This window comes from Triticum dicoccoides, chromosome 3A (assembly GCF_002162155.2).
Source record: "Triticum dicoccoides isolate Atlit2015 ecotype Zavitan chromosome 3A, WEW_v2.0, whole genome shotgun sequence".
Taxonomy (NCBI): domain Eukaryota; kingdom Viridiplantae; phylum Streptophyta; class Magnoliopsida; order Poales; family Poaceae; genus Triticum; species Triticum dicoccoides.
In genome coordinates this window covers 693,053,019-693,075,823 of record NC_041384.1, presented here as the reverse complement: position 1 = coordinate 693,075,823, position 22,805 = coordinate 693,053,019, and the positions used below count along the sequence as shown (strand labels likewise).

The 22,805-nt window shown below is 47.2% G+C and overlaps 1 pseudogene; it reads right to left on the bottom strand.

The window, feature by feature from the left end:
* Nucleotides 1–1,896: 1,896 nt before the first annotated feature.
* Nucleotides 1,897–2,893, bottom strand: LOC119272915 (annotated as a pseudogene).
* Nucleotides 2,894–22,805: the final 19,912 nt, after the last annotated feature.

Below are 22,805 nucleotides of genomic sequence, written 5' to 3'. Positions count from 1 at the left end.
ATATAATACTCTTTCCTTACAACTTCAAGTGAGTGTTACTGTCTTGTGCATATTCGGTTTCCCTTATATATTAGTCCAGGTTATAGTAATGTAATTGATGAGTTATGCATGCGTGTGCAGTTTCCACTATATTCTCCTAGAGATTAGGCTTGAGCAGGGAGTAGTAACCGTCTTGGACTCTAAACGAAAAGATCTCCAGGAGTATGCGGACATGACTGAAATCCTCAAGAAGTAAGTTAAATCAATCATTATCCACCATATCAGCAACTTTGTTCATTTCCTGATATCAAGTAATTGTTTTCTTTGTCCGGCAGGGTTTGGAGAAAATTCACCAAAACAGTTCCGGGACTGCCGAAGGAGCTGGAATTTAGACACCCGAAAGTAAGTACTATAGTAGCATGTTCCGCGCATCTCCTAGTGATTCAAGCGCTAGTTTCATCAATACCATTTAGCATTCTTGCTTATCAGTTTGATTGACCTCTATTTCTTGTAAAGTGGTTGTGGCAGGAAAAAGGGAATGATTTCTGTGGATACTACGTCTGCGAGTCCATCCGCCACACGACCTGTGAGCGGGGCGGGTACTCTGACGAACAATATGAAGTACGTAAATAACAACATTCACAGTTTTATTTTATTACCATCATTTGTATTGAGTTTTATTCATTCATATATATATGTATTGACCCCCTTCTTCAAATTAGATGTTTCGAAAGTGGGATGAACTCCTAGCACCAGCTCGCATGCGAGAAATTCAAGAGGAATTGGCGGCATTCTTTCTTGACCAAGTGATCACTGAAGATGGAGAATACTATGTGGACCCTGAGTCCGTATGATTATATTTGTAAGAGATAATTATTGTATATATGTAGCCGGTAGTGTCGGATAGATATACGAGAACTTGTTGTTCGACCAATCTCTCGGAGAAGGAGAGGTGGTCGATATCACTTCTCTCTGTATGCATATATGTTCATGACGATCTTCTGTTTCCTTCGTTTGCTTATAGCTAACTAGCGTGTCTAGTCCTCTCTATACGTATGTATAGTACGTAGCGTCGACCAAACACGAACGTAAGAGAGGACACTTCTCTCTATTAATTATAGATAGCTAACACAATATATGAAACACCTAAATTAACCCCCAAAACCCCAAACCCCCCCTTAAAAAAAAACAAAAACTCCAGCCACAGAAATGCTGACGCGTGGATGCCTATTGGTCCCGGTTGGTGCCACCAACCGGGACCAAAGGGTCTCCTGCCTGGGCTCTGCGCACTGCCCACGTGAAGGCCCATCAGTCCCGGTTCTGGATTAAACCGGGACTAAAGGTACATGGCATTAGTACCGACACTTTAATCCCGGTTCAGGAACCGGGACTAAAGGCCCTTACGAACCGGGACTATAGGCCCTTCTTCTACCAGTGATTTATCATTTTATCATCGGCACCAATTAATCCTGCAGGAGGTTACACTAGAGTGATATGATGCAACACGCTTAAGTAATGTATATCGTCTATGTTATCTTAGTATGGGCATCTCATGACATTTGTTCTTCCAACAAGCCATGCTTAGCTAAAAAAAATGAGCCGCTTCCAAAATGTACTGTCATCCACTTCCCTTCTGTACAATGACCATAAATAAATTTCCTTCAGTTAGTACTTAATTGTATGTATTAATGGGCGCGGCGTGTCGCCGCGCGGGCCATGCTAGTTTAATTAATAGTACGATAACAAATCTTGCACCCAGGTAGATCGATCAAGCACGATGAATAATATAACTAGAGTGGCAATGAACTAATAGATGGGCATCCATCCATGCATGCAATGGATCAATGGATAGTCTCACTCGGACTGATTAAGACACTCGGATTCGGACTCGGACTCGGACTCGGTATGGATCTTGTCTCATTCTCCTAAGTACGGAAAGCCCATGTTCGTCCCGGGCCCCTGCTGCACCATTTCTACCCCCGCGGCTATTCCCGTGGGCGGCGGCATCTCCATCCCGGCGGAGAACTCCGACATCGGAGACATCGCCATAAACATCTGTTGCATCTCTGCCTCCGTGGTGAACTCTAGCTGTGGCGACATCACTGTAACCATCTGCTGCATCTCCATCCCGGCGTCGAACCTGGATGGCGGAGTAGTCGGCATAAGAATCTGCTGCATATCCATCCCGTAGGCCGAACCCAGTGGCGGAGGCATCTCCATTGGCATATGGTGCATATCCATTCCGGCAGCGAACCCTGCATCGGAGGCATCGCATGCATCTGTTGCATCTCCATCCCAGTGTTGGCGCTGCTGCTACTACCAAACTCAAAGGTACTGCCACCAAAGAGCTGTTGTAGCGGCGGCGCGGGCGCCTGGAGCATGCGGTGGATCTTCTGCTTATCCAGGAGCGCCTGGTTTGTTCGTTCTGAGACGGCAGCCCGCACCACCCTCAGCTTCGCGGCGAAGGCTATAATCTCTTCCTCCCCATTGCGCATAGTTTGGGGTTGAGCCACATGGCAATCTGATCCCCCGCAGTGCGCTCCTTTGCCATGGCCTTCTCCATGCACTCTTTGCGCTCCTTCACCTCCTTTAGCAACATGCGCAACTCGCCATGCTGAAGGTGCAACTTCTTCAGCTCGTTATCATTAGCGACGCTCAGGACTCCCGCACCGCCCCCTGCCAGGAAGCGGTCAATGACGGCCTCGACGGAGGGGTGGCCGAAGGAGAAGGCCTTGCCGCCGGGTGAGAAGGCGACGATGGCTACCTCAGCACCGCACATCACCGCCATCTCGGTGGCTTTGATAAATAGACCTTGCCGCCGCTTGGAGAAGCACACTTGTCGGGCACCCTCCTTCTCGACCCGTCGGATGGCAATCTTCTGCCGCCCGTTGCCACCCTTCTGCTTCGGCGCCATTGCTCGCTCGTTGGCTGGCTCGGGGAAAGGAAGAGGAGAGGAGGTAGATTTGTGTCTGTCTATGTCTCGGGGTTGTAGGTGCTTATATAGAAGCCGAGAGAAGAGGATGAGGATTGAGGAACGCTCGTCTGGGCTGGCCCAGGCATTAGAACAATTGACAACTCATGATTGGAAACGAGGTATTATTCGGTATTCTCTGTCCATGAGCTGCCACGCGTATAGGCATAACTCGGCCAGTACGCTATAGTATTTAAAATGATTCTTTTATGGCTATGTTTCACTCCACCCCGTGTTTTTATTAGGTAAGGATTAAGAATTAGCGCCAAGAGATCTTTTTTGATCATGTTCGTTTTAGTAGGAAACGAATCGATGTTGGCCCACAAAAAGGATGACGTTTGTCGCACGCTGGCACGTTCGTTACACTTGTGATCCCGAGGCAGCGAAGACCATGACTCTCCGATGGTGTGCTCCTCCTCCACTATGACACCACACATTTGGTTCTCTTCAGCAGCCTAGATATACGACCGATGCTCAATTCCTTCGTGAGGGTGAGTGTGTGGAGGGTATCGAGTGGCCTGATCCAGTTTTCATACCACTTTCCTCGGATTGGATCTCGATGTATACTTTTTAACTTCCATATCCTATATATAAAATCATTGACCAATGACAAAGAGGTGATTGCATCCGTCAGTCGGCTGCTTTGACATTCTCCTTTCTTCCTCGGAAACTCCTATTTTTGAACAAGACAACCTTGGCAACTCATACATGCATGCTTTCCTTAGAAAGCAAAAAATGCATATGTAAGAAAATCACATCTAGTTTTTTCACTAGTAGAAAAAGGGTCATTTGTCCCGGTTCGTAAGGCCCATCTGTCCCGGTTTAGGAACCGAGACTAAAGGGTCGTTATTAAAGCCCTTGGCCTTTAGTCTTGGTTTTTATACGAACCGGGACAGATGGGCCTCCATGTAGCCGCTGCGGCGAGCCCAGACAGGAGGGCCTTTAGTCCCGGTTGGTGGCACCAACCTGGACCTAAAGGCATCCATGCGTCAGCTTTTCAGGGGTTAGGGTTTTTATTTATTTTTTCTGAAGGGGGGGGGGGATTTGGGGATTTGTATGGTTAATTAAGATGTTTCACATATTGTGTTGGGTAGCTAATTAATTAATAGAGAGAAGTGTCCTCTCTTATCTCCGTGCTTGGTCGACGGTACGTACTATACGTATAGAGAGGCCCTCGACACGCTAGCTAGTAAGCAAATGAAGGAAACCATTAAGTACAGAAGTTCGTCATGCATACCGAGAGAAGTGATATTGACCTTTCCTTCTCCGAGAGATTGCGCGAACAACAAGTTTTCGTATATCTATCCGACGCTACTGGCTACATATATACAATATTAAGATCTCTTACAATATAATCTCCCCTAATTATATAAGAACTCAGCTTCAACATGGTATTCTCAGGCTTTATTGATGATGTGGTCAACAAAGAATCCCGCCAATTCCTCTTGAATTGCTTTCATGTGATCTTCTGGTAGGAGTTCATTCTGCATCTGCCACGTCTAATTTGAAGAAGGGGGTTAATACATATATATGAATGAAACTCAACAGAAATGATGGTGTAATAAAATGAAATTGTGAATATTATTGCTTACACACATCAAATTGTGTTTGAGAGTAGCCCCGCTTATTTTTGCAAGTCGCGTTGTAGATGAACTCGCAGACGTAATATCCACAGAAATCATTCCCTTGTTTCTTCCACAAGCACTTTACGAGAAATAAAGGTCAATCAAACTGATAATGAAGCATTATAAATGGCATCGATGGAAGTAGCTAGAATCAACGGGAGATGCGCAGAAGTAGCTAGCTAGTACTCCCTCCGCCCGGGTTTATTAGGCTTCTCAGCATCACAAACATGTCCCCTTTTATAAGGCCCCGCGTTGGAAAGGTGCATGCATGCAACCATTTCATTGGTTGTATTGAAAGCTATTGTTGTTGGTGCCATGGCTGAAAAGTTAATACACTTCATGTGTGCTTTTTCATTGGCTGCATGCATGTGAGAGAGTGCATTGGGAGTGGAATGGAAGAATTAATGTGAGCAAATCACTATGTGTCTTGGTCTAAGAGAAGTTGTCTTTAGGCCTAATAAACCCGGACGGAGGGAGTAGTACTTACTTTCGGGTATGTATATCGCAGCTCCTTTGGCAGTCCCGGAGCTTCTGCGGTGAACTTTTTCCAAACCCTGCAAGACAAAGATAATAATCATTACTTGAGATATCAGGAAATGAACAAAAAGTTGCCGATATGGTGCGATAATGATTGATTGAACTTACTTGGTGAGAATTTTAGTCATGTCCGCATAGGTCTCGGGATCTTTTCGTCTCGAGTCTAAGACGATTACTAGTCCCTGCTTAAGCTTAATCTCCAGGAGAATATAGTGGAAGCTGCGCACGCATGCATAACTCATCAATTAATTACATTACTATAACCTCAAGTAACAAGGGAAACCGAATATGCACAAGACAGTAACACTCACTTGAAGTTGTAAGGAAAAAGTATTTTATCTTTGTTTTGATTTATTACCAACGATTTGAGAAAGTTGGCCTCGACTTCTTTGGCATTCTTTTTAACAACATATTCATCTATGAGATTTGTGTTAATGAACTCAATATCATATATTTCCGCTTTTCTGCACTCGACGATCTTCAATCTGCATAATATAGTGAGGATAATTATAAATACATGCAATGAAAGAGCTGAGCTATATATAGAGACTTAATGACAGAAGTAGTACTTACAGACAGTAGCAAGTGACCGTTAATTTATCGAGGGCCTTTTGATTGAAAAACTGGAAGAACTCCTCAAATAGAATAGACAACAAATCAATTCCAACGAGGTCGTGCTCCTCTTTAACTCTCAACGTCAAAGTATTCGTCCCCCCAGACTCTCTGCAGGTTTTCATGTACCAATCATGCAATCTTCGCATCATCGTTGTTAGAGATTTTTCATCTTTGACGAGAGGCTTCCCATAATGGTATTTGTGTTCGTCCACCTCCAAGAATTCATAATGTACATCGTCGGGCATGTAATCATCAAGATTGGTATAACCGGGCACCATCCTCTGATCATTAGCGACGATATCGCTAGACACCTTGAGTGGGGGGCACGATTGGTTCACTTGTTCGCCGAGCTAGGCAATTTTTTTCCCAGCTCGTCGTTCTGCTAACCTTCGATCACTGATAGTACTTCCCAACCGCTCCGCTTCGATATATATCTTTTCAGTAATGCCTCATAGTTTGTTTTTGGCGGAGACTTTGGTGGTTTCCTCAGGGCATCGATAGTGCGCTTTAATTTCACCGAATCTATCTTCTCCTCCGGACGTGGATGTTTCTTTGCTTTCACCCCATCAAAGAAGTCCTTCACTTCGGTTTCCACGATCTTCGTGTTTTCCTCCGCGGTCCTCTTGTATGGTAACTTCTCTAGAGGCTTGAGAGATGGACCGAATATGTATTGCCGCCTCTGGCTGTACTGCTAGACGCCGGAGCAGACGGAGCAGCTGCGGCTGTCTCCTTTCGTTGCTTACGAGGTGGAGGAGAAGGACTACGACGCGGGAGCAGCCGGAGCGGCGGCGGGTCTCTTCCGCCCTTGCTGGCGAGGCGAATCAGGAGGAGGCTGGCTGCTCGGGCGCGCCGGCAGGCGCAGAAGGAGGCGCGCCGGAGAAGGAGGCTGAGTGCCCTGATCACTCGCCGGAGGAGGAGGCGGAGTGCCCTGACTTGCCGGAGGAGGAGGAGGAGGCGGAGGCATCCAGTTCGGAAGGTTGATGAGCTCCTTCCGCCATAGGCATGGAGTCTTCAGAGAAGAACTCAGCCGAGTCTCCCCTTCACCCGTAGGGTGGTCAAGCTCGAGGTCCTCAAATCCATCAGTTATTTCATCCACCATCACCCTAGCATATCCTTCTGGAATCGGCCGGCAGTGAAAAGTTGCGCCAGGTTCAGGAGGTGCAACAGAGCCAACAGCCGCCTTGACTTTCAATTTCATCCGTTGCGTCATAAGGTAGCAATGTTGAGACTTCGTGATTAAGTCCACGGGGTAGCTAGTAGGAGCCCTGAAGACAGGCTCCAGCTGAAGCAGCTCGGTGGAAGCCACGCTGCTTCTCCGCTGAGATGGCAGGGTAGCTTTGGGGGAAGCTTCGGCAGGTCGCTTGCTGCGATCTGCTTCTCATTCCTCTATCGCTTGTACCCTTGCATGCATCGCCTGTATTTGGGTCTGCTCCACTTTCTTCCTCCTCTCCTGGCATTTGTAACCACCTGCGTCCGGAAACCCAGCCTTCCATGGAATGGATCTTGGCGTGCCTCATGTCCGTCCAGGGTGCTCAGGATTCCCGAAGGCCATTGTGAGCTCGTCGTTCTCTCTGTCTGAAACGAACGTCCCTTGCCGCGCTGCATCGATATACTGCCGAAGCTTCGTGATGGGTATTCGCAGTTGCTCGTTCGTCCAACGGCACTTCCCTGATACATGGTCCAAGGTTCCTCCAACCCCGAAGAACCAAGTCCGGCAATGGTCTGGCCAGTTCAATGTCTCTGGTTCAACCCCTTTATCAAGCAGATCATTCTCAGCCTTGGCCCACAACGGCCGGGCTTTGAGGTAGCCACTTGACCCCGTGCGATGGTGAAGCTTCTTCTTCGCAACATTTTTCTTGTTTGTCGCTGACATCTTCTTACTCTTGTTCGATGTCTTGTGGGCCACAAATTCGTCCCACTAATCTCTGATCTTCTCATACTGGCCAGTGAATTCTGGTGTCTCTTCTTTGTCGACAAATGTTGTTTTCAGCTCATTCTTTGTAACGCCCTCGATGCGGCTATATCTCCTATGTGTCGAAGCACGACTTAGAGGCATAACCGCATTGAAAGCAATGTCGCAAGTGAGGTAATCTTCGCAAACAACCCATGTACATAAATAAAGGGGAAAGGATACATAGTTGGCTTACACTCGCCACATCACATAAATACATAAATAAGTCATTACATTCATCCAATACATTCAGGGTCCGACTACGGAACCAAAATAAAGATCAACCCCCAAATGCGACAAAGTCCCCGATCGCCCCAACTGGGCACCACTACTGATCATCTGGGAAAGACACGTAGTAACGACGAGAGTCTTCATTGAACTCCCACTTGAGCTCGGTCATATCATCTGGAGCGGCATCATCGGTCCCTGCATCTGGTTTTGGAAGGAATCTGTGAGTCATGGGGACTCAGCAATCTCACACCCTCGCGATCAAGACTATTTACGCTTATAGGTAGGGTAAAGGTATGAGGTGGAGCTGTAGCAAGCGACTAGCATATTTGGTGGCTAACATATTCACAAAAGAGAGCGAGAAGAGAAGGCAAAAGCACGGTCGAACAACTATGATCAAGAAGTGATCCTAGAACAACCTACGTCAAGCATTAATCCAACACCGTGTTCACTTCCCGGACTACGCCGAGAAGAGACCATCACGGTTACATACACGGTTGGTGCATTTTAATCAAGTTAAGTTTCAGGTTATCTACAACCGGACATTAACAAATTCCCATCTACCCATCACCGTGGGCACGACTTTCGAAAGTTCAAATCCTTGTAGGGGTGTCCCAACTTAGACCATCACAAGCTCTCACGATCAAGGAAGGATATTCCTTCTCCCAAGACATTTCGATCAGACTCGGCATCCCGGTTACAAGACATCCTCGACAATGGTAAAACAAGTCCAGCAACACCGCCCGAATGTGCCGACAAATCCCGATAGGAGCTGCACATATCTCGTTCTCAGGGCACACTCAGATGAACACTACGTACAACTAAAACCAACCCTCAAGTTTCCCCGAGGTGGCGCTGCAAGTGGCTCTGTTTTGGACCAACACTCAGAGGAGCACTGGCCCGGGGGGTTTAATAAATATGACCCTTGGGCTCCGGAAACCCAAGGGAAAAGAGGCTAGGTGGAAAATGGTAAAACCAAGGTTGGGCATTGCTGGAGGAGTTTTATTCAAGGCGAACTGTCAAGGGGTTCCCATATAACCCAACCGTGTAAGGAACGCAAAATCCGGAAACATAACACCGATATGACGGAAACTAGGGCGGCAAGAGTGGAACAAAACACCAGGCATAAGGCCGAGCCTTCCACCCTTTACCAAGTATATAGGTGCATTAAGATAAACAAGATAATATTGTGATATCCCAACAATAAACAAGTTCCAACAAGGAACGATCTCCAATCTTCACCTGCAACTAGCAACGCTATAAGAGGGGCTGAGCAAAGCGGTAACATAGCCAAACAACGGTTTGGTAGGACAAGGTGGGTTAGAGGTTTGACATGGCAATATGGGAGGCATGATAAGCAAGTGGTAGGTATCGTAGCATAGGCATAGCAAAATAGCGAGCATCTAGCAAGCAAAGATAGAAGTGATTTCGAGGGTATGGTCATCTTGCCTGCAAAGTTCTCAGAGTTGCCTTGATCCTCGTAAACGAACTAAAAGGGCTCCTCGTTCACGTACTCGTCTCCCGACTCTACCCAAACAAGAACAACAAGCAAAAGGAACACGATCAACCATGTGCAATGCTCAAAAAACATGATGCAAACATGGTATGATATGCGGGATGCGATATGTGATGCATATGCAAGATTTGGAAAAGAATGATTGAACCTGGCCTCAACTTGGAAATACAAGAGAGCCACTGGAAAGAAGAGATGATTTCGGTTGAAAACAATATAAAAATCCGGAACCAGATGCACGGTTTGGAAATGGCAATTAAAACAAATATGGCACCGGTCTGCGATAATCAGCAAGTAGCCATCTAAAAGCATCAAGATAATTATGCTACAACACCCAAACATAGCAACAAAATACATGGCAGGGATCCACTCATGATGCTTGACAAAAGATGAACACTGAGCTACAGCTAATTCACTCATTAACAGGTTCAAACAAGCATGACAAAAGTGCAAAAGATAACAGGTTTCAGACTTAGTGAAATTGACAAGTCAGGAATTTATCATCAGGAAGCAATCTTTAGGGCATGAAAACTACATGCTACAAGAACATATCATGGCAAAGCAAGACATGGCATGAAGCTACTCTAAGCATATAACAAAAGTCCCTTAGTGACCATGAGCCAAAAGGGATCAGAAAATACAATTGCAAGCATGTGAACATAGCAAAAAACAAAAACAGATTCAGACTTAGTGAAAAACTGGAGCATGCAAAACAAATTAACAAGTACGCATGTTTACGATCTCGATGCACTCACTACAAGGTATTGCATGACAAACTAAGCATACACCCATCAAGAAGACATGGCATAGAAGCTATACATGGCAAGAACAACAACATAGCATGACGGATCAATAGCAACAACCTCGGCAAAATCGCTAAACATGTTAACAATCTGCCAGGAATATTTTATAGCAAAAGTAGAGCTCGATTGACTCAAGCTAGGGTGCTCCATAATTGCAAACAAAGACAAGGAAGAATAGAGCACAACATTATCTACAAAACATCCTTACTGACCATCCTCAAAAGAGGTACGAATCACTAGGAAACAACATGAACGTATGGCATAAAAGTAAAGACAGGGCAAGGACTTGGTGAAATTCTAAGTCCCTGAAATCAGCATCATTGAGTAAGCTACTTTGCATGCTTGTGCTAGTCACCACAAAGATCACAAAAATACATGTCATACACCCCTGTAAAGATGGCATGGCATTCTACAAAACACATGTAGGGCTCAGGATCATAGCATGCACATATTAATCATGGCAAAAATGACAAAAGGCCATTTGCTGAAACAGATCTGACAAAATCATCACATAGCCCTCTTCCAACAGCATTTCGGGCATCAAGATGAGCTCAAATGAAAATTATGCAATGAGATGAAATGATGTACTCGTCGAGACGAACATTTTGATATGCTACACGCACAAATCGGAGCTACGATGAGGAAGTTATGGCATGCCAAAGTATGCAAGAATCTAGGGTTTCGGGGAGGAAAAAGTCAACCGAGGAGAAAATCTCAGATCTGGATCCGGCCGGAAACACTGTAGATGCACGGAGTCCAATGTTCGCTGGAGCTGTCGAAGATCGTCGGACGGGGTCACCGGACTTGGTCGGAGTGGCCGCGGGGCGCGCCGGAGTTCGGGGACGCGGTGGGCGTCGGTGGACGGGGCGGCGGACGCCGGTGGACGGGGCGGCGGAGTCCGGTGATGGAGGCGACGCCGGCGCGCGATGAGGCGGCGGAGGCAGCCGGCGGCTTCGGCGGCGGAGCCGGGCACCGTGGAGGAGGAGGAAGGCGGCAGGCGCGGGCGTGCAGCTTCGGGCCGCGGGCGTCGGAGAGGGCCCGCCCTGGGCCGGGACGGGCCACGGTGGCGGTGGAGGCGCTGCGCCACGTGTCGCTCAGGGAGTGGCTGCAGTCGTCGGCGCGGGCGTGTCCGGCTGAAACGGACATGTCCGGCGGCGCGGAGAACGAATTTCTAGGGTTATGAGTTGAAGAGACCCGAAAATTTTGGGAGGAGGTCTATTTATAGAGGTAGAGGGAGCTAGGAAGCTCCAAATGAGGTGCGGTTTGCGGCCACGCGATCGTGATTGAACGCTCTAGATGATGGAACATGTTTAGGTGGGTTTTGGGCCACTCTGGAAGGGTGTTGGGCTGCAACACACACGAGGCCTTTTCGGTCCCTCGGTTAACCGTTGGAGTATCAAACGAAGTCCAAATGGCACGAAACTTGACAGGCGGTCTACAGGTAGTAAACCAAGGCCGCATGGCAAGTCTCGGTCAAATCCGGAAATGTTTAACACCCGCACACGAAAAGAGGTAGAAAGGGACACCGGGTGACATAGGAGCGCCGAAATGCAAAACGGACAACGGGGAAAATGCTCGGGTGCAAGAGACGAACACGTATGCAAATGCAATGCACATGATGACATGATATGAGATGCATGATAAATACAAAATACACGGAGACAAAAACCCGACAACGAGGAAATATCATAACTTAGTGCTGGAAATGGCAAGAGTTGGAGTACAAATAAGGTAAATTACATCCGGGGTGTTACAACACTCCACCATTACGAAAGGATCTCGTCCCGAGATCTACGACTGGAAAAACTTCAGGTACTCAGAACGGAGGTGATCCTCGCGTTCCTAGGTGGCTTCACAGTCGGAATGATGTGACCACTTGACTTTGAGGAATTTGATAGACTTGTTGCGAGTCTTGTACTCAGTTTCTTCAGGAATAGCAACTGGGTGCTCATGATAAGACAGGTCTTCTTGGAGATCAATGTCTTCGAAGTTGACGGTGCGGTCAGGGGTCTTGAAGCACTTGCGGAGTTGAGACACGTGAAACATGTCGTGCACGTTTGCAAAGTTGGAGGGAAGCTCAAGTTGGTAGGCGAGATCGCCTCTCTTGCTGACGATCTTGAAAGGACCCACGTATCTAGGGGCAAGCTTCCCTTTGATACCGAAGCGATGAGTACCTTTCATTGGAGAGACGCGGAGGTAAACACGGTCTCCAATCTCGAAAGCCAAGTCATGATGCTTACTATCATAGTAACTCTTCTGGCGCGATTGCGCGGCTTTGAGATTATCACGAATGACTTTGCACATCTCTTCTGCCTCTGTGATCAAGTCATTACCAAGAAGTTGACGTTCACCAGCCTCTGACCAGTTAAGAGGAGTACGACACTTCCTGCCATAGAGAACTTCAAATGGGGCCTTGCCCGAACTCGCTTGGAAGCTGTTGTTGTAGGAGAACTCGGCATATGGAAGACAATCTTCCCACTTCATGCCGAAAGAGATGACGCAAGCCCTGAGAATATCTTCAAGAATCTGATTAACTCGCTCGACTTGGCCACTAGTTTGAGGATGAAAAGTTGTGCTGAAACGGATGTTGGTGCCCATGGCCTTCTGAAAAGAATCCCAAAACTTGGAGGTGAAGATGCTGCCACGATCTAAAGAAATCAACTGCGGAATGCCGTGCAGAGAGACAATCCGGGAGGTATAAAGCTCTGCCAATTGAGCTGCTGTGATAGATTCTTTGATAGGAAGGAAATGAGCCACTTTAGTGAGTTTGTCGATGACAACGAATATAGCATCATTGCCACGCTTGGACTTTGGAAATCCAGTCATGAAGTCCATCTCAATGTGGTCAAACTTCCATTCTGGAATGGCAAAAGGTTGGAGGAGACCAGCTGGTTGTTGGTGTTCTGCCTTCACTCTTCTGAAGACATCACATTCATTCACGAACTGAGCAATCTCGCGCTTCATTCGAGTCCACCAATACGACTGCTTGAGATCACGGTACATCTTTGTACTTCCAGGGTGGATGGAGAGGAGTGAATTGTGAGCCTTGTTCATAATGACTTTACGAAGGTCACCTTTAGGCACAACAATGCGATCCTCAAAGAATAGAGTATCCTTGTCATCAAGGCGATAGCGCTTGTACTTGGGTTGACTCTTGGCAATCCCAATCTTCACCTTCTTCACCATAGCATCAAGAAGTTGAGCCTCGCGAATCTGAATTTCCAAAGTAGGAGAGACTTGGAGGTTGGCCAGAAATCCTTGAGGAACAACTTGCGGATTGAGTTTGTGGAAAGCTTCACAAAGCTCGGGTTGGTAAGGCTTGAGAATCAAACTGTTGCAGTAAGCCTTCCTGCTCAATGCGTCAGCAATTACATTGGCCTTGCCTAGAGTATATTCGATACTCAGATTATACTCTTGAATCATTTCGACCCAACGAGTCTGCCTGAGGTTGAAATTAGGCAGAGTGAAGATGTACTTGAGACTCTTATGATCAGTGAAGATGTCCACTTTTCTTCCCAATAAGAGATGTCTCCAAGTTAAAAGAGCATGCACAACTGCCGCCAATTTGAGGTCATGAGTGGGGTAGTTCTTTTCATTGGGCTTCAACTGGCGAGAGGTGAAAGTGCGTTATATCGACTAGAGGGGGGTGAATAGGCGATTTTTATGAAAGTCTTCAAAACGTGGAAGTTATGAAGACAAACGATAGAAATAAACCTATTACCATGCAGCGGAAGGTAGACTACACTAGGCAAACCATAGTCAAGTATTCAATGGAGTGAAAGCACAATGACTAATAGCAGCAATGTAGTAAGGATCAGGTAGGAAGATATTATGAAGCCAAACAGAACACGCAGTCACTCAGTGAAGATAAAAGATAGTGCAATCATACAATGACTTCACAAGGACCAACAGTAAGTAAAGGGAAGGAAAGGATGAAACCAGTGACATGTTGAAGATAATGATTTGTTGGACCAGTTCTAGTTGCTGTGACAACTGTACATCTGGTTAGGGCGGCTAGGTATTTAAACCTGAGGACACACAGTCCCGGACACCCAGTCCTGAACACGCAGCTCAGGACACCCAGTCCTCACCGTATTCCCCTTGAGCTAAGGTCACACAGACCTCACCCAATCACTCTGGTAAGTCTTCAAGGTAGACTCCCAAACCTTCACAGACTTCGTTCACCGGCGATCCACAATGTCTCTTGGATGCTCAGAACGCGACGCCTAACCGGCTGGAGGATTCACAGTCCTCAAGTGTAATAAGTCTTCAGATCACACAGACAAGAAGACTTAAGTGATGCCTAATTCTCTTTGGCTCTGGGTGGTTAGGGCTTTATCCTCGCAAGGAATTCTCTCTCAAAGGCTTCGAGGTGGGTTGCTCTCAAACGACAAAAGCCATACACTAACTCTGAGTAGCCAACCATTTATGGTTGTAGGGGGTGGGCTATTTATAGCCACTAGGCAACCCGACCTGATTTGTCTGAAATGACCCTGGGTCACTAAGGAACTGACACGTGTTCCAATGGTCAGATTTCAAACTCACACGACAACTTTACTTGGGCTACAAGCAAAGCTGACTTGTCCGACTCTGGACAAGATTCGCTCTCATAGTCTTCACTCGAAGCCATAGGTTTTGGTTAAGCATCACTTCAGTCATTCTGACTGGTTCTCTTGGACCCCACTTAACAGTACGGTGGTTCCTATAACTCAACAAAGAAGAAAAAGAACTACGAAAGATCTAAGTCTTCGAGCTCCATAGGCTTCATGCGATGTCTTCTCTTGTCATAGTCTTCAATGTGAATATCTTCATATACCACCTTTGACATCAATGTCTTCATACATTTTTAGGGGTCATCTCTGGTAGGAAAACCGAATCAATGAGGGACTTCTGCCTGTGTTATCCTGCAATTCTCACAAACACATTAGTCCCTCAACTAGGTTTGTCGTCAATACTCCAAAACCAACTAGGGGTGGCACTAGATGCACTTACAATCTCCCCCTTTTTGGTGATTGATGACAAACTAGTTGAAGTTTCCAACGGGGAATATAATATGTGAAATTGTAAAGGATAAGGAATTGTCTTCATAAGTTGCAAGGGCCCCCCCTGAAGATGTGCATATAAGTAATTTGCTTTTGGAATGCAAATGCACATGGCAGGCTGTGCTTGTGGAGATCCTCTTCAACTTATGATGACAATCCACTATGCATGTGAAGGTATGTGAAGATAATGACATGCATAATGGAAAATGGACGTCTGCAAAATGATCTAAGTGCGGAATTTATCGTCGCACATGCAGAATTTATCATCGCATCACAAAATGGCAAATAAGTAGCAGACGACCATCGAGTTTAAGTGTTACAACTCAAAGAACCAAATGTATCAAAACGAGAGTTGTAAACACGAAGCAAAACATGAAGCACCCACCCATATGGACCCGCTTGAAGACTATCAAACTCATATGCTTCTCCCCCTTTTGTTAGTAAGGACCAAAAATGTTTGAAGACATAGAGCCTCTACTCGTTCCCATGAAATGTAGGTGAAGCAGCAGGGTCGTCGGTGGTGTTCGGTGGTGCAGAAGAACTTGGAGGAGTGTCGAAGCGTGCTGAAGGAGGTGGTGGTGAAGTAGCATCGTCTTCATCCTCGATCACTCTGGCATTCACAGTTGCAGCAGAGGAAGAGAACTCAGAGTCTTCAAGAGATGGAGTTCGTCGCAGCACTACCCTTCGAGGAGGTGTGCAATCAAACTTGAAGCGCTCAGAGAAGCCATCCTCATGAGGATCATCTTCAGAACACATCAGCGTCAGCCCTTTCCATGTGCGTCGAGAGGTTTCATGGGCAACAAAGGCATTCTTGGTGGCAAGATTGCGAATGTGATTAACATCCACCAAGAGGCTTTGGATTTGACGCTTCAACCAGTCATGATGCTTATCCTGTTTCTGATGAAGAGCCACAAGAAGCTCTCGGTCATTGAGAACACGAGTGCGCTTCTTGGGGTCGTTGGGCAATGGTGCTATCAGTGGCTTCAGTGAGCGCAGGATGCGGTGCACGTGTAGTGCCAGCCAAAGGATACACACGAGTGACTGCTTCAACTCCTTCAATGTTCTGAGAAAAACTTTGATGCTCTGCATTCTGAAGACTTAGAGGTTCCTTGGCAGGCTCAGGATAGATGGCTTCAATAGACATATCCACATCAGGCAGAAAAATCCGATGATTGTGAGCAGATGGCTGATATGAGATAGCGGAGTGAAGTTTGATCAGCCGCATTACCCATGGGGCGTAGAACTTCAAGCCAAACAGATTAGAGCCTGATGCAGCAAGTTGGCGAATGAAGAAGTCCTGTGCATTGAAGCATTTGCCATGAAGAATATAGAAGACCAAAGTCTTCATTGCACCTTCCAGCTTGGCATGTGGAGAGTGTCCTTTGATTGGCCAGAGAGTTCGCCTTATGATGTGATAAATGGTTCTTGACAGATACTCAAGGTCTTCAATGAAGAACTCCGTGGGATAAGCAGCATCTTGGGGCAATGGCTTCATCATACTGAGCATCTGACTCATATTAGGTTCAGTCTTCTGAAAGATGCTCTCAATAGCTTCACTATGAAGCTGACAGCCATGCTCGTAGAGATCGCCAGGAGTGGGCAAACCAGTGAGCTCAATGATGTCAAAGGCTTTGGCTTCGTGATGAACGTTTCCTGTCATCCACTCCAGGACCCAAGTCTTCGGATCTCTGTTATACCCACGAATGTGAAGTGTGGCATAGAATTGGAGCAGCAACTCTTCATTCCAATGCTCTTGGTCAGTGACGAATGGCAGCAATCCAACTTCTTTGAAGCAATCCAGAGCTTCTTCCAGACAGGGTAGACCAACTATAGCTTCAATGTCAAGACGCTTGTGGGGGAAGATGCGACCTTGATTGTATAAAATGCAGGAGTAATAGCTTCGCTGTGGATAGCTCCAGAACCGATCAGATGATATCCTTTCCCTTGAGTAGGGGTTCCTGGAGCTATTGAAGAATGTGTTGTCTGCTCTGAAGCCATTGATATTGAAGGATCCAGGTGCTGATGCAGGACCTGGGAACCTGGGCAATCTTGGGATTGGCTTCTGTACCTGAGGCCTGTGCTCAACATGATAGTCGAACCGGGAACCGGCAGCGGACTCAGGAACAGAAGTGGCGGGATCAGTGGCTTTGCTGACTTCTGGTGCTTTTGTTGGTGAGGGCTCCACATTAGCTTCAGCCATGACAGCGTCAGTGGCTTCAGTGGTGTTGGTGGTGGCAGCCTCAAGATTTTCAACCTCCACTTGACGAGCTGGAGGGTCGGTCACAATCACGTTCTCCTCGAGAACCGCTTCTTGGTGGGACAGGGGAGTAGCAGCTTGTGAGACTTCTTCTTCATCGGCTGATGCAGCCGGAATGTCTTCAATAGTTTCAGCTTCAGACGCAGAGACTGGAGGCCTAGGTCCTTTGCGAAGCCTGTGCAACGCAGGCGACGCCTATGTAGTTGGAGTCGGCTGGGCCTCAAAGTCTTCTTCCTCTTGTGGGCGATTAGCCCATAAAGCATCCTGAGCGATTGGCATCAGAGGACGACCAATGCTGATGAGTTCGCTGTTCTCGAGCTAAGGAAGGACTGCACCATCTTCTACATGGTCATGTTGACCAATGTCTTCAGTAGCGATGGGATCAGCCGCTGGAAAGTCTTCAGCTTCATGAGCCTCTGTGAAAGCAGGCTCATGGATTGTCAGTTGGCGTTCAGCGTCAGGACGAACCATGGAAATGGGTTCAACTATCAAAGGCTGTGTGGGAGCAGCCCGGTCTTTCTTGGTCTTCCTCTTCTTCTTGGAGGGGGCAGTAGGAGAGGCTTCAGGATGTTTCCTCTTCCTGGCTTCAGCCTCAGCAGTCCTCGTCTTCTTGAGCTCTGAAGCGGTTGACCGGCTTTTTGGCTTCGAGCCAGTCATTCTAGTTGGGAAGACAATGGGATCTGCTTCTTGCCTTGGTGTGTCAGGTTCAGCCGTAGCTGGCTTCTTCATCTTCTTTGCTGCCATCCTGGGGTCGATGCCAGGACGCCCAAGGGCCTTGTGCTTCTCAGCCTCATTGTAGGCCTGCACACATTTGTCAGCCAGAACCTTCATGCGCTCACGAGAACCTTGAGATTCTGCATGTTTCTTGAGAAAGGATTCCTTGAGCTCATGCAGCATAATCTTGAAGTTTTTCACCTCTTGCACGCTGAGCTTGGCCATATGCTTCTTGAACTGAGCCTTTTCATAGTCAATCTTTTGCTTCAGTTCAACGATGCGCTGAGCGAGAGCTAGCTCTGAAGCAATGGCGCCATGGAAGGCGACACTGAGGCCAATGGGTAGTTGCAGATCTTTGAAGCTGATGTTTGGCGTGTCAAACCACTCATCACTGAAGTTGTGGATGATTTTCACGTCAAAGAGAGGCAGATCATTGAAGATTTCTGCTTCTTCTTTGCTCTTGATGAGTTGCTCAAGAGCGTCATCTGCAAGATCTTCATCACTTGATAGATCAATGGCATCGTTGCGCAGAATGGCAGCAGCTGTCAGCTCTTGGCCGGTGTGTGGCAGAGGCATCTTGACCTTCTGGGGCTTGGAGATGCGTGAAAAATCTTTAGACTGCACACTGTCTTCAGGAGGTGTAGTTGCCAGTGGCTTCGCCCGTGAGATTTTTGGTGCAGAGGCCGGCTTTGAAGCTTTTGGCTGCTTCAGCTTCTTTGGCTTCGACGCTGCAGGAGCTTCATCTGATTCAGCATCATCTGCAGGCTCATTCACGGCTATCCCTTGAACCACGATGTGAGTGATGAGACCTTCCAAGTTGTAGAAGGGCCCAAGAAGATTGGGTTTAGCTTCACGAGTTCCATCGGCGCGGGGAGCAGAGGGACCAGGGTTGAAATCTAATCCCAAAGACTTCTTGAGAGGAACCGGCTGGAGGATGCACAATCCTCAAGTGTTCTCAAGTGTAATAAGTCTTCAGATCACACAGACAAGAAGAGTTAAGTGATGCCTAATTCTCTTGGGCTCTGGGTGGTTAGGGCTTTATCCTCGCAAGGAATTCTCTCTCAAAGGCTTCGAGGTGGGTTGCTCTCAAACGACAAAAGCCGTACTCTGAATCCGAGCAGCCAACCGTTTATGGTTGTAGGGGGTGGGCTATTTATAGCCACTTGGCAACCCGACCTGATTTGTCCGAAATGACCGTGGGTCACTAAGGAACTGACACGTGTTCCAACGGTCAGATTTCAAACTCACACGACAACTTTATTTGGGCTTCAAGCAAAGCTGACTTGCCCGACTCTGGACAAGATTCGCTCTCAAAGTCTTCACTCGAAGACATAGGTTTTGTTTAAGCATCACTTCAGTCATCCTGCAATTCTCACAAACACATTAGTCCCTCAACTAGGTTTGCCGTCAATACTCCAAAACCAACTAGGGGTGGCACTAGATGCACTTACAATCTCCCCCTTTTTGGTGATTGATGACAAACTAGTTGAAGTTTTCAACGGGGAATATAATCTGTGAAATTGTAAAGGATAAGGAATTGTCTTCATAAGTTGTAAGGGCTCCCCCTGAAGATGTGCATATAAGTAATTTGCTTTTGGAATGCAAATGCACATGGAAGGTTGTACTTGTGGAGATCCACTTCAACTTATGATGACAATCCACTATGCATGTGAAAGTATATGAAGATAATGACATGCATAATGGAAAATGGACGTCTGCAGAATGATCTAAGTGCGGAATTTATCGTCGCACATGTGGAATTTATCATCGCAACACAAGGTGGCAGATAAGTAGTAGACGACCATCGAGTTTAAGTGTTACAACTCAAAGAACCAAATGTAGCAAAACGAGAGTTGTAAGCACGAAGCAAAATATAAAGCACCCGCCCATATGGACCCGCTTGAAGACTATAAACCTCATATGCTTCTCCCCCTTTTGTTAGTAAGGACCAAAAAGGTTTGAATACATAGAGCATCTACTCGTTCCCATGAGGAGTAGGTGAAGCAGCAGGGTCGTTGGTGGTGTTTGGCGGTGCTGAAGAGCTTGGAGCAGAGTCGAAGCATGCTGAAGGAGGTGGCGGTGAAGTAGCATCGTCTTCATCCTCGATCACTCTGGCATTCACAATTGCAGCAGAGGAAGAGAACTCAGAGTCTTCAAGGGATGGAGTTCGTCGCAGCACTGCCCTTCGAGGAGGTGTGGAGTCAAACTTGAATAGCTCAATGAAGCCATCCTCTTGAAGATTATCTTCAGAACACATCAACCTTAGCCCTTTCCATGTGCGGCGAAAGGTTTCATGGGCAACAAAAGCATTCTTGGTGGCAAGATCGCGAATGCGATTAACATCCACCAAGAGGCTTTGCATCTGACGCTTCAGCCAGTCATGATGCCTATCCTGTTTCTGATGAAGAGCCACAAGAAGCTCTCGGTCGTTGAGAACATGAGTGCGCTTCTTGGGTCGTGGAGCAGTTGTACTGTCAGTGGCTTCAGTGAGAGCAGGATGCGGTGCACGTGTAGTGCCATCCAAAGGATACACACGAGCGACTGCTTCAACTCCTTCAATGTTCTGAGAAAAACTCTGATGCGCTGCATTCTGAAGACTTAGGGGTTCCTTGGCAGGCTCAGGATAGATGGCTTCAATTGACATATCCTCATCAGGCAGAAAAATCCGATGATTGCGAGCAGATGGCTGATATGAGATAGTGGAGTAAAGTTTGATCAGCCGCATGACCCATGGGGCATAGAACTTCAAGCCAAACAGATCAGAGCCTGATGCAGCAAGTTGGCGAATGAAGAAGTCCTGTGCATTGAAGCATTTTCCATGAAGAATATAGAAGACCAAAGTCTTCATTGCACCTTCCAGCTTGGCATGGGGAGAATGTCCTTTGATTGGCCAGAGAGTTCGCCTTATGATGTGATAAATGGTTCTTGACAGATACTCAAGGTCTTCAACGAAGAACTCCGTGGGATAAGCAGCATCTTGGGGCAATGGCTTCATCATACTGAGCATCTGACTCATATTAGGTTCAGTCTTCTGAAAGATGCTCTCAATAGCTTCACTATGAAGCTGACAGCCATGCTCGTAGAGATCGCCAGGAGTGGGCAAACCAGTGAGCTCAATGATGTCAAAGGCTTTGGCTTCGTGATGAACGTTTCCTGTCATCCACTCCAGGACCCAAGTCTTCAGATCTCTGTTATACCCACGAATGTGAAGTGTGGCATAGAATTGGAGCAGCAACTCTTCATTCCAATGCTCTTGGTCAGTGACGAATGGCAGCAATCCAACTTCTTTGAAGCAATCCAGAGCTTCTTCCAGACAGGGTAGACCAACTATAGCTTCAATGTCAAGACGCTTGTGGGGGAAGATGCGACCTTGATTGTATAAAATGCAGGAGTAATAGCTTTGCTGTGGATAGCTCCAGAACCGATCAGATGATATCCTTTCCCTTGAGTAGGGGTTCCTGGAGCTATTGAAGAATGTGTTGTCTGCTCTGAAGCCATTGATATTGAAGGATCCAGGTGCTGATGCAGGACCTGGGAACCTGGGCAATCTTGGGATTGGCTTCTGTACCTGAGGCCTGTGCTCAACATGATAGTCGAACTAGGAACCGGCAGCGGACTCAGGAACAGAAGTGGCGGGATCAGTGGCTTCACTGACTTCTGGTGCTTTTGTTGGTGAGGGCTCCACATTAGCTTCAGCCATGACAGCGTCAGTGGCTTCAGTGGGTGTTGGTGGTGGCAGCCTCAAGATTTTCAACCTCCACTTGACGAGCTGGAGGGTCGGTCACAATCACGTTCTCCTCGAGAACCGCTTCTTGGTGGGACAGGGGAGTAGCAGCTTGTGAGACTTCTTCTTCATCGGCTGATGCAGCCGGAATGTCTTCAATAGTTTCAGCTTCAGACGTAGAGACTGGAGGCCTAGGTCCTTTGCGAAGCATGTGCAACGCAGGCGACGCCTATGTAGTTGGAGTTGGCTGGGCCTCAAAGTCTTCTTCCTCTTGTGGGCGATTAGCCCATAAAGCATCCTGAGCGATTGGCATCAGAGGACGACCAATGCTGATGAGTTCGCTGTTCTCGAGCTGAGGAAGGACTGCACCATCTTCTACATGGTCATGTTGACCAATGTCTTCAGTAGCGATGGGATCAGCCGCTGGAAAGTCTTCAGCTTCATGAGCCTCTGTGAAAGCAGGCTCATGGATTGTCAGTTGGCGTTCAGCGTCAGGACGAACCATGGAAATGGGTTCAACTATCAAAGGCTGTGTGGGAGCAGCCCGATCTTTCTTGGTCTTCCTCTTCTTCTTGGAGGGGGCAATAGGAGAGGCTTCAGGATGTTTCCTCTTCCTGGCTTCAGCCTCAGCAGTCCTCGTCTTCTTGAGCTCTGAAGCGGTTGACCGGCTTTTTGGCTTCGAGCCAGTCATTCTAGTTGGGAAGACAATGGGATCTGCTTCTTGCCTTGGTGTGTCAGGTTCAGCCGTAGCTGGCTTCTTCATCTTCTTTGCTGCCATCCTGGGGTCGATGCCAGGACGCCCAAGGGCCTTGTGCTTCTCAGCCTCATTGTAGGCCTGCACACATT